This window comes from Alligator mississippiensis, chromosome 5 (assembly GCF_030867095.1).
Source record: "Alligator mississippiensis isolate rAllMis1 chromosome 5, rAllMis1, whole genome shotgun sequence".
NCBI classification, from domain to species: domain Eukaryota; kingdom Metazoa; phylum Chordata; order Crocodylia; family Alligatoridae; genus Alligator; species Alligator mississippiensis.
This window is the reverse complement of record NC_081828.1, coordinates 198,094,671-198,110,027: the sequence shown is the minus strand read 5'-3', so window position 1 is coordinate 198,110,027 and position 15,357 is coordinate 198,094,671. Positions and strand designations below refer to the sequence as shown.

Below are 15,357 nucleotides of genomic sequence, written 5' to 3'. Positions count from 1 at the left end.
TATTTGAATTCCCTTAAGAACCCTGTTAGTATATAATTTGTTGCATAGGATTTATTACTCTCCCAAGAGATTTCCTTCAATGTGTTAAGACCATACTCTAGACGTACCCAAGATGTCTCATTGTGGATGGGCTTTCTTGCCTGTATGAAATGGATTTACCCAACCTACTTCTCAGGAAGTTTTGGGGTTTTACATGATGTGTCTGTATTTGTTCTTCCAAAAGTTCTTCCAAAGAAAGATCAATATGCTATATTCCTTTGCTTTGATTGCACTGCCATATACAGATTTATCTTTATTAAAAAAGAACAGCTGATGTCATTGGTAATATTCCTTGTGGTCACAAATCTTTGAATTCAATTCTCATTGAAGGATAAAGTTCCTGCAGTGACTACACAGGTCATTTTGTATTTGTAGAAATCCTTTTGCTCCTATATTCTTATTCACTGTTTGGTTTATCTTTACCAGATATACCTTTACATTATGGGATGTCTCTGCATGGATACTGTGGAGATTAATATTGTTTTGTTGAGCTACTATCTGTAAAAGTATACTGAAGCTGTAAACCACTATAATCTGATATGATATAGTCTTAATGTAATTAGTTCCACATGTGGGGTTAGGGCATTTATAGCCCATTGAAGCAAATAGAAACACTTTAACTGAATTCAAGAATTCAAGGGATGTTAGGTTAAGACCTTTGCTGAGCACCAGACAGCTTAAAAAACAATCAACCCTGTGGTGGAGAAATTAACAGCAGAAAAAACTGAGCACTACAAAATACTGTTAGGACCAAATTACTGTCCTTTTTGAAAAACTAGAGACAAGAGTTGCTGTCTCTTGTTCCCTGTGGATTCCAGGTATCCATGGAGAAGATAAAAGGCAATGTGAAGGCTTCCTAGAGAGCAGACAATGCTTTTTTTTTGTTTTGTTTTTTCAAGCAAACTAAAAAGATCTGTGGCTTCTACAACCCTCGGTCACGCTGACCCTGCAGGTTCTGAACCAAACCCTGGGGGAAAGGAGAACAACAATTTGGGAGAGCAAGACCTGGATGTCTGCATTGGTAGAGATACTGTCAGTCACTGAAGTGACTCTCAGAAATCCAGTCCAAGGAACATTAATCTTCTTTCCCGTGGTTTGAGCTCACAATTCCAAATGTGTAGTAAGAAGGACAACTAGTTAAAGATTGCAAGTCTGTCTGTCGTCACAGTTTTACTAGGCTTTAAGGAAGCTAACTTTAAAATAACTTTTAAAGAATAGCTCCCATTTAGATGCTTTAGTTGAATCTATGGAGAGGTCTGTGCACTATAATTTCTGTAATGTATTCATTTCCTAGTGTCTTGCATTTGAAAATGTTTATTCACATCACCCTTCAAATTAGCCTGAGGTTCAATGATTGCAGGGTTATTGAAATTGCAAGAATTCAAATTAGTCCTTTGTGTCTCTCAACTCTAAAGACCTACTGTTCCCAGATATGAACACATTAAGGGATCGACATTTTGCTAAATTATTTAAACTCTTCAGAGAATCATAATATAAAAAGTAAGAGCATTCACATTTTTATCTGTCCATTCAGATTTGGCTTAAAAGTAGGAGCCACAGGTCTACTGTTGACTCCTAGCCGCAACCCTGTTTATACCCATTATAGCATTTAATGTCATATTTTAAAATGCTCTAGAATCAAACTTAAGACAATGGAAAGAATAAGTCTTTACTATTTGAGGAAAGGAGAATCTCCTTTAGCTAATGGCTCCTTTTAGTCTTTGAGATACAATCATAGAAGGCACATGCACACGCATGGTTATTTTTCTAAGTTGTTATTATGAAGGCTATTCCATTTATCGTTTCCCTCCCATTAGTAATTTTTATTTCTTACATTTACTAGAAATTTCAGTTGCTTTAACAGGATTAAGACACTGAATAACAACATCCTCTCTAACAAAATCAGGCTCCACTGGGACTTACACAAGTTCCGCAAGGGCAAATCCTGAGCTGCGTGTGTGTATAAGATGAGAGTAGCAAGACACTGTTAAAAATGTTGTATCACCGGTCCTTGACTGCTGCTGTGACTTATTTACTTCAAAGCAAGGTTGAAAATGCTTCTCTCAAGACTTCTAGTAGACTAAAATAGCTCTGCTAAGACTAAACACATTACTATTCAGCAACAATGTAGGATGGTCTGCTCCCTAATGGCTAGAGGCCTGAAAACTGCTATCAGTCTGGGTATAAAAGAGATGCTACCTTTGCACCTTTACTTGTAAACAGGAAGCACATAGACATCTCTACTACTTGCCACACCACAAATGCCCAGATTTGTGGCCCCAACAAAAGGTAGTAATATAATTTTTGCTGCCTTATGGTGCGAGACATTGGTTAGCTTTATGGTGAGAGTGCAGGCAGCCTAGAGTTGCTTGTGCTCTCCAGCCATACATACACTTCCAGAGACTGAGGAGTCTGATATTGCATGCCCCAGAAATTCCCATATGGGATCATGGCCCTCAAGTCCTGGAAGCACCTATCCAGCTTTCCCAGAGGAAGTGCTTACAGAAACACACCCATAGGAAATCTCCAGAGTGCATCTCTAAGTGGGAAAAGCCAGGGTTCCCTGCTTGCAGATGTGCCCTGGGGAATGTCTGAGGTGCATTTTCCTAAGAAGGGAACATGTCATCCCACAGGATCAATGGGTGGGCCGATGGGCAATGTGTGTTGCTCAATGAAGAGGATCAGCTGTGCCAGGACACATCTGCACCCAGCACAGACGATCCACTTTATTTGGCAACGTTGATTTTCACCCACAGTAGTACCATGGGCTATTGGCACTGGAATAGCAGAACTACTGATATGTTTCTCCGATTCAAGTCTTAGCTGCACCAGCTGTTTAAAGACCAACAGGATACTCATACAATCAAAAAGCACTGATGATCACAATACAATGATATAGGGTATTGCTGAGAGGTCCTTACAGGCCTGAAAATTTGTCAATGGGTGGCAGCAATTGTCTCTCTCCTGCTGCCAAATGCCCAAACCTATGGGGAGTCCCACAGGCTGGACAGCATACTAGAATCAAATGTGCAGACATGGCCCAGGTCCAACACAGGCACAAAGGGCTGGAGGCAGCACAGGCCCCAAGCCAGCTGGCAGTGATGAGCTAAAGGAGGCAGTGTGGGGCCCAATCCATCACGCAGACCAGCCCCAATGCCATTCATCCAGCCCACAGCACCAAAAGGTCGAGCAGTGCTGAGCTAGCCTAGTGTATTTAAACTTTTGGATGGTGGAAAGACTAAGAAGGGAGCTTTTATCATCCTTAGAAGTTCAAAGCCTATAAAAGCAGTATTTTGCTATTATCTAGCTGCTTTAAACAGATCTGAGGTAAGGAAACAAAGAACAGAGGCAGAATTCATTTAGATAAGAGTCACTCATTTGATGAAGCTGAGCTTTCCAGAGAAAAATATTTTACTACAGAGTAAAAAATATAGGCTGTAGACAGCCAAAATAATTATTTGCATCTCAAATCTGTAATACATTCCAGCCTATACTCTACTAAAAAAATCCAGGAAAATGATGTATATATGATGTACAATGTACAAATGATGTATAAATGCTCTGCTGAAAACCTCAACTGTGATGGAGATATTACAAACCCTATATTTTATGAATATGCAATGAACAGGCAGCAATTTTCTCTGTGGAAATCATCATAGGAAAAATCACTATAGAAAAATCATTAAGGGTACACTTCTGCCCTATTACTTAATAACTTTTAGTTGCAAAAATGTATTCCAGGATGCAGCTGTAGACACTGGGGGGGATGTAGGGCTAGGATCTGGAATGACATGGATAGACTGGAGAAATGATCCACAATCAATGCAATGGGATTCAGCAAGAACAAGTGCAAAGTCCCAAATGTGGGAAAGAGTACCCACATGCACAGATACAGACTAGGGAATACTTGGGTAGGCTGCAGTACTTCAGAGAGGGACCTGGGGATTATGGTAGACCATAAGCTGAATGAGCCAAGTGTGCTCTTGTTGCAAAAAAACAAACAAACAAAACACACACAAAAAAACTCCAATATCATCCTTAGTTGATATGCAAGTGACACTTCTGTTAATACACGGGAAGTGATTCTTCCACTATTCAGCACTGGTGAGGCCTCACCTGGAGTACTGTGTCCAGTTCTGGGCCCCACACTTCAGGAAGGATGTTGACAGTTTGGAAAGAGTCCACAAAAGTGATCAGGAGCCTGGATGACAAGATTTATGGAGGAAAGGCTGAAAGAACTGGGGTTTACTTGGCCTGCAAAAGGAAAAAAAAAAAATGACTGAGGGGGATTTGAAAACAGTCTTCAAATACCTGAAGTATAGAAAGGATGGAAATGGGATTTTTCTCTACGGCTGTAGGGGACAAGACCAGAAGCAATGGTCACAAACCTCAGACGGGGAAATTTATGCTGGAGATTAGGAGGAATACTCTGACTGTGAGAGTGGTCAGGCATTGGAATAGTCTACCTAGAGAAATTGTGGAATCTCCAACCCTGAAAACTTCCAAAAGCAGGTTAAACCGACACTTGGCCGGGATGGTTTAGCTAGGGATAATCCTGCCTTGAGCACGGCATAGATTTGATGACCCTACGGAGGTCCCTTCCAGCCTCATTTTCCTAAGATCCTATGAATATTTTAAAGGCTGTTTGTGTGATTACTGATGCTGTGGAGTCCTCGAAGGTCCCTGGGAGTGACAAAGTCTAAAATCAGTTTTATCATATAGAGCCATACTGAGGTCACTATATCATACTTGATAAGATCAAGCCTTGACCTGTCATTCAGAGCAAAGTGTAAGCATAGGAGAGAAGAGTATAATTACATAATTTACCATGATATCCCCATTCCATATACAGGCACAAACAGGGTTTTGCACTGAAATCACCGACTTGCTAACAGACAGCAACTACCACCATGACTGTATAATAGAAAAATCTTTTGCAAAAAATTGAAGCTATTGCACTCTAGAGAACTTGATCTTATTGAAGATCATAAAATAATAGTATCCTATCTGATGAAAGCTTCTTGCTTTGTATCAGAGTAACAGGGTAGTATCTTGAGGGAAGGAAATTAAATAAGAGTAATCTCACACCATACTTTCTGGCACAGGATACTGTAGAAACCTGAATGCAGAATAAATCAGCTTTAGGCAAGTCAGGCGTTTTCCATTTTGCCATTTTTTTTGTAGCAGATGCTATAGCAAATTACAAACACTGAAGATTTCTTAAGATCAGGCAAACTAAGATAAGTAGAGTGGAATGTATGACAGGGAAAACAGATATATTCTCTATTGGAAAAAAAACAATCAGGCTACACGATACATAAGATTACTTGCACGCAACTGAAACTTTGCAATCTTTCCTTAAGATTTAAAAATAAAGTGGTTTTGAAGGCATTTAGCCAATATTTCCCTATTTGAAATTTGCAGACATGCACAATGGAAGTTATTGTCTACTAGTTCATGTTGCCAGAAATAACTTATTTCCCACAGAAACTGGCTGCTTGTCTTTGAACCTACATCCTCTTCCCTCTACATCAACCTCTTCCTTTCTTATTCAAAATCATCCAACAAATGGCTCTGCAATTCAAAAAACATGCCAGGCTGGGGCTTCACAAATCAGATCTGACCCATAGATTGCCAACCCCCTGTACTACAATGATGAAGAATATTCAGAGATTTTAATTCTGGAAAAGACCATTGCAACCACTTCATCTGACCTCCTGCATCTACTTCCCTGCATTCCTACCTTCAGAAAATAGCTGTGTTTTCACTACAGGAATTTTTTAGAAAAACATTCCATCTTGACGGTATCGTTGTCCAGAACTGGGTATTCCCCACACTACTTAGAAAGTTGTTCCAGTCCGTAATTACCATGATTGTTAAAATATGCAGTTAGCGTCTAATGCAAATTGGTATAATTTCAACTTCTGGCTACTGGAGCTCACTACAACTTCACCTGCTAAACTGAAGAGCCCTTTAATATCAAATTTCTGTTCACCACATTGACATTTATAGATCATGATTAATCCACCACTTCATCTTCTCTTCAATAAGCTAAATAGATTGAATTTTGACTGCCTCACTGTTTTCCAACCCTTTAATCATTCTTACGGCTTCTCTGAACTAGCTGCAATTTCCCAGTATTCTTGAAACCAGAACTGGAAACAGATTTCTATTAGTCACAATAGTGCAGAACAGAGGTAAAATAACCTGCCACTTGAAATTCCTCCATCTGTGTGTTCAACAATTACATTAGTCCTGCTAGCAACACCTAAAACTGGGAGTTCATGTTCAATTGACTACCTACAATAATCCCCATGCCTTGCATCTGAGTGAATGCTTCCCATGAGAGAATCCTATGCCTTGTAAACATGGACTACATTCTTGGTCCCTAATTGCTACATACTGCACTCCCATTAACAAGAGCTCAGATCACCCTATATTTCAGTGACATCTCCACACATCAGTAAACTTGATCACTGGCAATTGCATGTTTTCTACCAGGACATTAAATAGAGTATGATCAAGAACTGATCCTTGTGTAAACCCACCAGAAAAAAAAAAAAAAACATGGTCTTAATGATTACTCCTGACTCCTTATCCACAATTGCATTTTGAGATCTATCAGTCAGTCCATTTTAATCCATTTAACATGTGCTATATTGATTTGTATTATTCTAGTTTCTTTATCAAAATGTCATGTAGTATCAGGACAGATTCCTTTAAAGCTTTAAAGAAATCTATGCCATTAACACTATTACCAGTATCAACTAAAATTTGAAATCTCACCCAATATGCTATGAAGGTAGCTTGACAAGATCTATTTTCTGTATCCCACGTTGATTGGCACTGATAAGCATCTACCTTCCTTTACAGTGATGACTTGTAAAGAGCTATTTGAACTTGTGGTATTTGAGCTGTGCTTGTTAGCAGTGAGTGATCATGTCATAGAGTGTCTCTGTTCCCTGATCAGATGTGTACAAGCACTTCTGCTATGAATACCAAAAGTAAAATGTTGTTTCCCACTATGCTCCTACACGCACCCATAAAATTCACTTTCCTAATTTCAGTAAAGTGGGTTATAAGACTGGAAAGTGAACATAGAATGGATGCAAAGAGCCCAAACAAAGACAAATTAAAATGTTAACACAGTATATGAAATGCTTCAAGGATATAGGTTGTAGTTGTGTTGCTGTACAGGCAGAAGGAATCAGAATTTATTCCTGTTCACCACAAGAGGTGGCATCTTATTAGACCAACTAGATATTTGCAAAAAAAATCTTTAATTTGCAAGCTTTTGGACATACCTGCCCTTCTTCAGGCATAGGCGAGTGCAAAGATTGTAAAATTTCTCCTAGGTGGAAATTAACCTTCTTATTTTAGAGAAGAGCTAAAAGGTGTTGTAAAGATCTCCTGTTCGGAAAAGTTCATTTTGTGCAAATTAGGCTCAGATAAAAGTTAGAGCAGTCTATTTACCTCAACAGTTGTCTGATGGCAAGCAGGATGTTGAATTATGTTTCCTTCTGGTTATGTTATTTCATATTTCACAGGAGGCTGGGTTAATGGAAGGCTCTCCTGGACAAGGAATTTCACTCGTGATGAGGCAGCTCTGTGAACATGCAAATTTGACTTGAAGGTTGGAGCAGCGGTGTCAGCTTGCACTTGCAAAACCTGGCCAGAAAACTTGGTGAATACGCTGTCTTGGGAGACTGTTCTCACTTCACATTCCAATTACAAATGAAATAACTCCACTGAAATCAAGGACAGCTTCAGCACTCAGATGATTAAGCTACACCCAGTTCTGTTCCCACCCAGCACTTGCAAGTATAAAGTTAAGAGCAAATATATGGATATTCCTCAACTTTAAAAAATGATTGAGCCCAAGACCCACAAGAGAGGTAGGTAAAAATTGGGGGAAAAAAGTTTTTTTTCTGAAATAGATTGCCCTTCATTAGGTAGCGTCACACACTCTACTTAACACTTACTATGTGCAGTTAAAACACAAGTAGGTGCATGTTCAAACAGTTTAGCATGTGTTAAGTGCCCTCGTAGCATTGCAAAATAGCACCCGTTTAGGCAAAGTTCATCTCCCAACAGGTACTAATGTTAATAGGTCATTGAGGAAGACAGTCCAGTGATTTACAAATGCTGCAAGTGAACATGTGACAAAGACCCTTAGTTTAGAGCTGGTTTTGAGATTAAGTTTAAACCAAGGAAAAGCAAACCCATAATACAGAGATGTTTATAATAAAAAGCCAGAGAAAATGAAGAAAACCTAGAGCCTTTGTAATTCAAGAGTTACCGATATCTGATTATAATAGGAAAAATATTAAAAATATAAAATCACCATTTTCAAAACTGGAGACTGAAGGCAAGTTCCAAGGTTTATGTTTAAGCTTCTATATTGAAGAACCTGCTAAGCATGAGTTCTGAGGATTTAGCTACCCGCACACAGTGAGATCGTTTGCTTCATTTTGTTCAAGCCAAGAGCTTAGGAGAAAAAAAATAAGCACTTATGAAATGAAGACAAGGCTTTTTGTTTTTCTTGAAAATGCTGATCCAGGTCAGCACATTATTTACTAAATTCTAATAAAACGGGGCTACATTTTCATATCATATATGGGAGATTTAGATAGGATGTTGATGATTAAATCCAAGAGAACAATTCACAGAAACTCTGCCAACACATACATATTGCCCACGGGTGCTGCCATCTAGGCTGACCCAGCAGAAATGCTTCAGAGATCGCCTCACCCTCTCAATTCTTGCTTTCACTCAAAGTCACCACAGTCTTTTCCAAAACTGATATGGAACAAAGCCACTTTGTGACCTCTGTTTCTTTTAAAAGATCTTATTAGGACTGGAGATTTAGAAAATTAATGGAGTTACAAACTGAAAAAGAACTTCCTGTTAAATAAAGCATACTTATTGGCTTAACAGTTATTATGCCTGCTAAAGTGAGCTTCTCCTAATTGATGTTGCTTCCAGTGTTTTCTGCCAGACGACAGAGGAAAGCAGGTTAAAGAGCTTCATATGCTCTTAAACTATTTATTTTACAGTCAATGTCAAAATAATTAGTTTCTTATAAGACTGGTGACATCATGCATACTAAGGAAAAAGTGATCACAATTGAAAAACAGTTCCTTGAAAAAAAAAAATCAAGAAACATTTCTTCAAGTATAATGCATTTTCTAATGTGTCAGCTATTCAAATTTCATTAAAGATGATTCTCTCCTGTAAAGGTTTATACAGCACTATGGCATGGCCAGTGGTTACAAGAGATGCAGCTGACAAAACTATTTAACTATAGCATACTGCGCAGCTCCTGCAACTGCCATTAAATGTTCACAATATTTCTTTGTCAACATCACTGACCTTACTCATAGTGACTGCTACTTTTTTGCCTAATAATCTTTACCAAACTAGTGAACTTCTAGCTTCTGACATGTAATAAGATCTGCCTGTCCTACTTTTCTAGACTCAGCCTTACAACACTACAATTTTTGCATGGGCATCAAAGCAATGGGCAATATGTATGTAGATATGGATGGATTTATGGGCACAAGTAAAATCCTGACCTCACTGAAATCAGTATCAACATTCTCATTCATTTAACAAACTCCAGAGGGGAAATATTTTCACTTCATCTGTTGTTGAAAAGAAAAACTGGGGCTATTTAGAGCTTCAAAGAATATCCTATCCATTCAGCTTCTCTTGTGATACTTGAAAGATAACTACAACTCTGTACAAAAGTTTTTTGTATTTTGGTGGAGGGGAGGGTTTCCTCAAGACTCATAGACATTAGGGCTGGAAGGGACCTCAGAAGATCATTGAGTCCAGCCCCCTGCCCAAAGGGCAGGAAGTCAGCTGGGGTCATAGGATCCCAGAAAGATAAGCATCCAATTTACTCTTGAAGATGTTCAATGTAGGTGCTTGAACCACCTCTGATAGCAGGCTATTCCAGGCCTTGGGGGCTCAGACAGTAAAGAAATTCTTCCTTATGTCCAGCCTGAAACAGTCTTGCAGAAGTTTATAACCATTTGACCTCATCGTCCCTTGAGTGCTCTGGTGAACAAACGTTCCCCCAGATACTGGTGGTCCCCCCTAATAAACTTATAGGTGGCCATCAGATCACCCCTGAGCCTGCGCTTTTCCAGGCTAAAGAGCCCCATAGCTTGTACGGTCCATACAGTCTGTTTTCCTGACCTCTGATCATGCATGTGGCTCTTCTCTGGACTTTCTCAAGCTTCTCCACATCCTTTTTGAATTGTGGGACCCAAAACTGGATGCAGTACTCCAGCTGCGACCTCACCAAGGCAGAGTACAAGGGGAGAATGATGTCCCAGGATTTGCTTGAGAAGCATCTATGGATGCAAGCCAGTGTTTTGGTCAGTTTACTAGCTGCAGCATCGCATTGCAGGCTCATGTTCATCTTGTGGTCAACAATGACCCCCAAGTCTCTTTCTTCCGTAGTGCTAGCCAGCGTAGCACTGCCGAGCCTATAAGGATGCTGCAGGTTTTTCCTCCCAAGGTGGAGGACCTTGCATTTTTCAGTGTTAAACACCATCAGGTTCTCGTCTGCCCATTTGCTGAGCCTGTCCAGGTCAGCCTGGATTGCCCTCCTGTCTTCAGGTGTGGATGCTTTGCCCCAAAGTTTGGTGTCATTGGTGAACTTGGCCAGTCCACTTCTGACTCCAATGTCCACATCATTAATGAAGATATTGAACAGTATGGGTCCAAGGACAGAGCCTTGGGGGACCCCACTGGTCACAGGGCACCATGACGATTGACTTCCGTCAATTACCACCCTCTGGGTCCGACCACGGAGCCAATTTCCCAGTCAGCGGATCATGGTGGACCCAAGGCCACAATTGGCCAGTTTCACCAAGAGGTGATCATGGGATACCAAGGCTTTTTTGAAATCAAGATATATGACATCAATCTCTTCTCCCTTGTCCAGGTGATAGATCACCTGGTCGTTGAAGGAGATGAGATTGGTCAAGCAAGACCTATCCGCAACAAACCCATGCTGGGTATCCCTCAGGATGTTGGTGTTGGCCAGTCTATTAAGGATGGCCTCTTTAATAAACTTTTCCAAGACCTTCCCCAGGATAGAGGTCAGGCTATTGGGCCTATAGTTTGCTGGATCCACTTTCCTCCCTTTCTTGAAGATAGGCACCACATTGGCCTTCTTCCAGTCTTCGGGCACTACACCAGAGCTCCAGTTTTCAAAGATCCGTGCCAATGACTGGGCTATAATGCTCACCAGCTCCTTGAGTACCCTGGGGTGAAGATTATCAGGGCCAGCTGACTTGAAGGTATCCAGCTTCTCAAGGTGTTCCTTCGTGAAGTCTGCATTGGTGGAGGGCAGGGAATCTCCTTCACCCAGACCTCCCTGTCCTGTAGTGGGCATGGGAGTCCTATGGGACTGATGAAAGACCAACACAAAGTACCCATTGAATAGGTTGGCTTTTTCCTGGGCTTCAGTTGTCAGAGACTTGGGGATAAGTAAAAAAAAAATTCTGTTTCCTACTGGAGAAGTCATTTACAATCAGCTAAAATTATAGCTGAAGTTTAACTTTTTCAGTTAAGAGTAGGCCTGTGTAAACAGGGAAGTAATCAATTCGGATTCGGCCAATTCAGAGCACAGTGATTCAATTTGGATCACTGTCCTGAATCGATTCGGCCGAATCAGCTTTGGATGATTTCGTGATTCAGATCGGCAGCACAGATGCAGGCACAGCTGGGCAGTGCCTCTGGCTGTGCCTGCCTCTCCCCAGGCAGGGGGAGCTGCAGGAGAAGCCCCCATGGCTGCCCTGCCTGGCCCATCCTCTGCCCGGCCCGAGCCAAGTCCCAGCACTTAAAAAAAAAAAAAAAAAAAAAAAAAAAAAAAAAAAAAAAAAAAAGCCCTGCACTCACCAGCTGCAGAAGCAGCGATTGGGGCCTCTGGGTGCTCATGGCAGAGCCCCCCTATGCAGTGCAGGGCAGTGGGAATCACCCCTCCCCTGCCTGGCATCTGCACAGCAACTGCCCCATGGCATGGGTGCAGCATGGCTTAGCAGGGAGTTGCGCATTGTCTGGGAGCTGGGGCCATTGGAGCTGAGCACTGCCAGGCTCCAGCTGATATGTGGAGCCACGCCATCTCCCAGACAGTGCACGGCACCCTGCCAAGCCACACTGCACCCACGGCATGGGGCAGCTGCTGCGTAGGTGCCAGGCAGGGGGCTAATCTCCACTGCTCCCTGCTGCATGGGGGGGGCTCTGCCACAAATCCTCAGAGGCCCCCCGATTGCTGCTCCTGCAGATAGTGAGTGCAGGGCTTTTTTTTTTTTTTTTTTTATTAAGTGCCAGGAGGCTAGGCCGGGTTGGGGCTTGGGCAGGACAGCCATGTGGACTTCTCCCATGGCTCCTCTGGCTGTTCCTGCCTCTGCCCCAGTGGGGGGAGCAGCAGAGGCTCTGTCCTGCTGCTGCTTGCCCAGCTGGCATGCGGTGGTGGGGAAGGGAGGGGAAGGGGCATGCAATGCAAGTGTGGCTCACTCTAGGCAGCAGCAGGGCATAGACCCTGCTCCCAGTGCTGCAGTGCCCACATCAGTGCTGAGCATGGGGGCTCCACCCTGCCACCACTTACCAGCCAGTGCAGGGGCTCAGGATACGGGTGCGGCATCGCTGGGAGCGGAGGCAGTACCCTGCTGCCACTTGCCCCCTTCTGTCTGGAGCAAGCCCCACCTGCATCCTGCCCCTCCCTGCCCTGGATGGTCAAGCAACAGCAGGGAAGAACCCCCACTTCCAGTGCTGCCTCACTCACATCCTGTACCCTCCCACCCCTCCTCCCCAAGTAACGTGCCCCATCACCCTGGCTGGGTAGCTTGTTCCAGCCCCAACCCTCCCTTCCCCATGGCCCTTCCCTCCCCAACAGACTTTCCAGCTAGAGGTGGCTGTCAGCAATAGCTGCCTGTTTAGTCAATGGCTGAATCTCCAAATCAGCCAAATCTTTTCCAAATTGATTCAGGTGTTTCAAATATATTTAGAGCTTTTACTTGGTCTCCTAATTTGATTCAGGGACCAGATCTCTGAATCCAAATTGGGCCAAATCTCATCCAGATTGAATCAGCTACTGAAGCTTTGCACAACCCTAGTTAAGAGTAGTGTGTAGTCTAGACCTAAAACAGATCTTTGGGACAAATCTATACTGCAATGACAGCATGCTTCAGCCTGTATGACCCACCCATCTTTATCTGTGGATATGCTCTACATCCAGAAAGTCTGCAGGTGAGACTGCTCACAGACATCCTTCTAGGGCCAGCCACAAAAAATTGGTCTTTACCTGGCAGCAGAGCCATTGCCATATTACCAGGTGTTGATTAAACAAATAGAAGCAATGGATGGCACTTACTTGAAGGGGTTGTGCTTAAAGCATATGGCTGCGATACTGAAGATGTGCCATTGGGTAATTTATTTGCTGATTCCACTTGTGGGTGGAAAAGGAGTTAGATGGAGGGGAGCATTTCTTTGTTTATTTGCATGCATGCATGCATGCTCGCTCTCTCGCTCTCACACACACACAGTTTATATATATGCCTGCAAAAATGCATCCAGATGGGTATATATTAGTGCATATATATCATATGAATAACTAATATTATGTAATAGATATTAATATGCACACATATACTGCTGCTATTTTTCTCTAGTTTTATGCAGGTGTTTCTTTCCCTCTAACAAAGTTATCTTTCTTTGTACTGAGTTTGGAAGTGCTTGGGAAGTTCTGAAAGGAGGCAGCATTTTGTTGTCCCAGACTTCTGGCTACTGACTTGAATTAGTCTAGTTATTTCTTAAAGATGAAGTCTACCTATGTCAGTCAATTCTGGTTCTAATTGCCTTGAACTTCTCAAACTGGACATATTACTGCCAAGATGTGTAGGAACCCATGACGGTACTGCTGAAGATGATGAAATGTATTACTCCTGGTCTGTTTGATTTTTCCAGCTTTGGTTATGTGGAACAAGTTTTTATGATTCAGTGAGTAATCTCTCTTTTTTTTTGTTTTAAGATATTCCCTTGCCCTACAGGAGGGTTGCTCCTCCCCAAATATTTTTTATCATTGGACTCTACAAAACATAACAAACAGGGAGTCTCAAAACTGATCCCCACAGGACATCACTGCACTACCAAAATAAGGAACGTTATTTTTTGGCTGTCAGTCACAATGACAAATTACATCTCCCCAGTCCCTCTTCCTCACTACATTTTTAAGTCATTCCTTTTTCTTGTAATTCATAAATCCTTACTTTCTACTAGATTACTGACTTCATTGTTTCAGAGAGTGACATTTTACAAGTCTGTTCTGATAATATAACTAATATCTAGGAGCTCTTTCTACCAGCTATTCCTTCAATAGAGGAAGACTACTTTTGAAAGAAGGCTAAACAGCCTGGTAATACCAGACATGCATGCACACACCTTCCACTAGTGGGAAACCCGAGTAGAACTGGGGTGAACAACAGAGTGAAAGAGTGAAATTAATTCTAAGGAATGTTAATCTACATTACGCTTAACAAGTGCCTGCGATCAGTCACCCGTTCAGGATTCATACCATCGCTAATGTGCACTGCTCACACCTGCTGTTAGAAATGGTTGGGGATTTCAAGTCTGCTCCATGCCTGCCTTTCTTACTGGCTCTATAGCTACACTTCAGGGAGGAGGGAAGGAAGCCCCCCGCACGCACACACACACACGCACCACCTGGATTGCCCTCACTGCCCCCTGAATCCCCTCTTTACCCTCCAATGCCCCCTTCAACCCCGGATTGCTCTCCTCACCCTAAAATTGCTGCCCTGCCACCCCAATCAGCCAGCAAGTAGCAGTGGTAGTGGAGGGGGGGGGTCCCTCCCCATCTGCTCCTGGATACCTTGAAGCCCATGCCATTCCTCCATACCTGGATCCAGTCTCCATCAAGCCCTGCAGCTGCCTAGCAGCTCCTTGCCCTCCCCCCTCCCCTCACCTTCCTTGCCCCTCCTTCAGTTGTGCAGCCCAGAAAGGGCTGGATCTGGGTGCACAGGGCTGACAGTCTGCAAGGAGCTCAGAAGCAGACAAGGAGGGGGAACCCCCTTGCTGCCACCTCTGCTGCTGTTGGTCTGATCAGGGTGGCAGAGCAATGATTTGGGGGCAAAAGATCAATGGGGGGCAGACAGAGGGGACAATTAGGATAGCCTGAGAATGATCTGGGGGTGGGGAGGGAGATTTGCAGGACAAAGAAGTCAGCCTAGTAGCTCCCTACTCACTCCTTCCTTGGTCTAACCCCACCCTCTTCCCCCTTCAGTC

The 15,357-nt window shown here is 42.6% G+C and overlaps 1 long non-coding RNA gene across 3 annotated transcripts in view; it reads right to left on the bottom strand.

The window, feature by feature from the left end:
- LOC106740212 (uncharacterized) overlaps positions 1 to 15,357 on the bottom strand; it is a 275,315-nt gene that overhangs the window by 96,393 nt on the left and 163,565 nt on the right. For 2 of the 3 annotated variants that reach the window (XR_009462707.1, XR_009462708.1), the window contains exon 6: positions 4,156 to 4,293. The exons of the other annotated variant lie outside the window; for it this stretch is intronic. This is a non-coding gene — a long non-coding RNA (uncharacterized LOC106740212). The remainder of the gene's footprint in view (positions 1 to 4,155; positions 4,294 to 15,357) is intronic. 3 annotated transcript variants of the gene reach the window in all.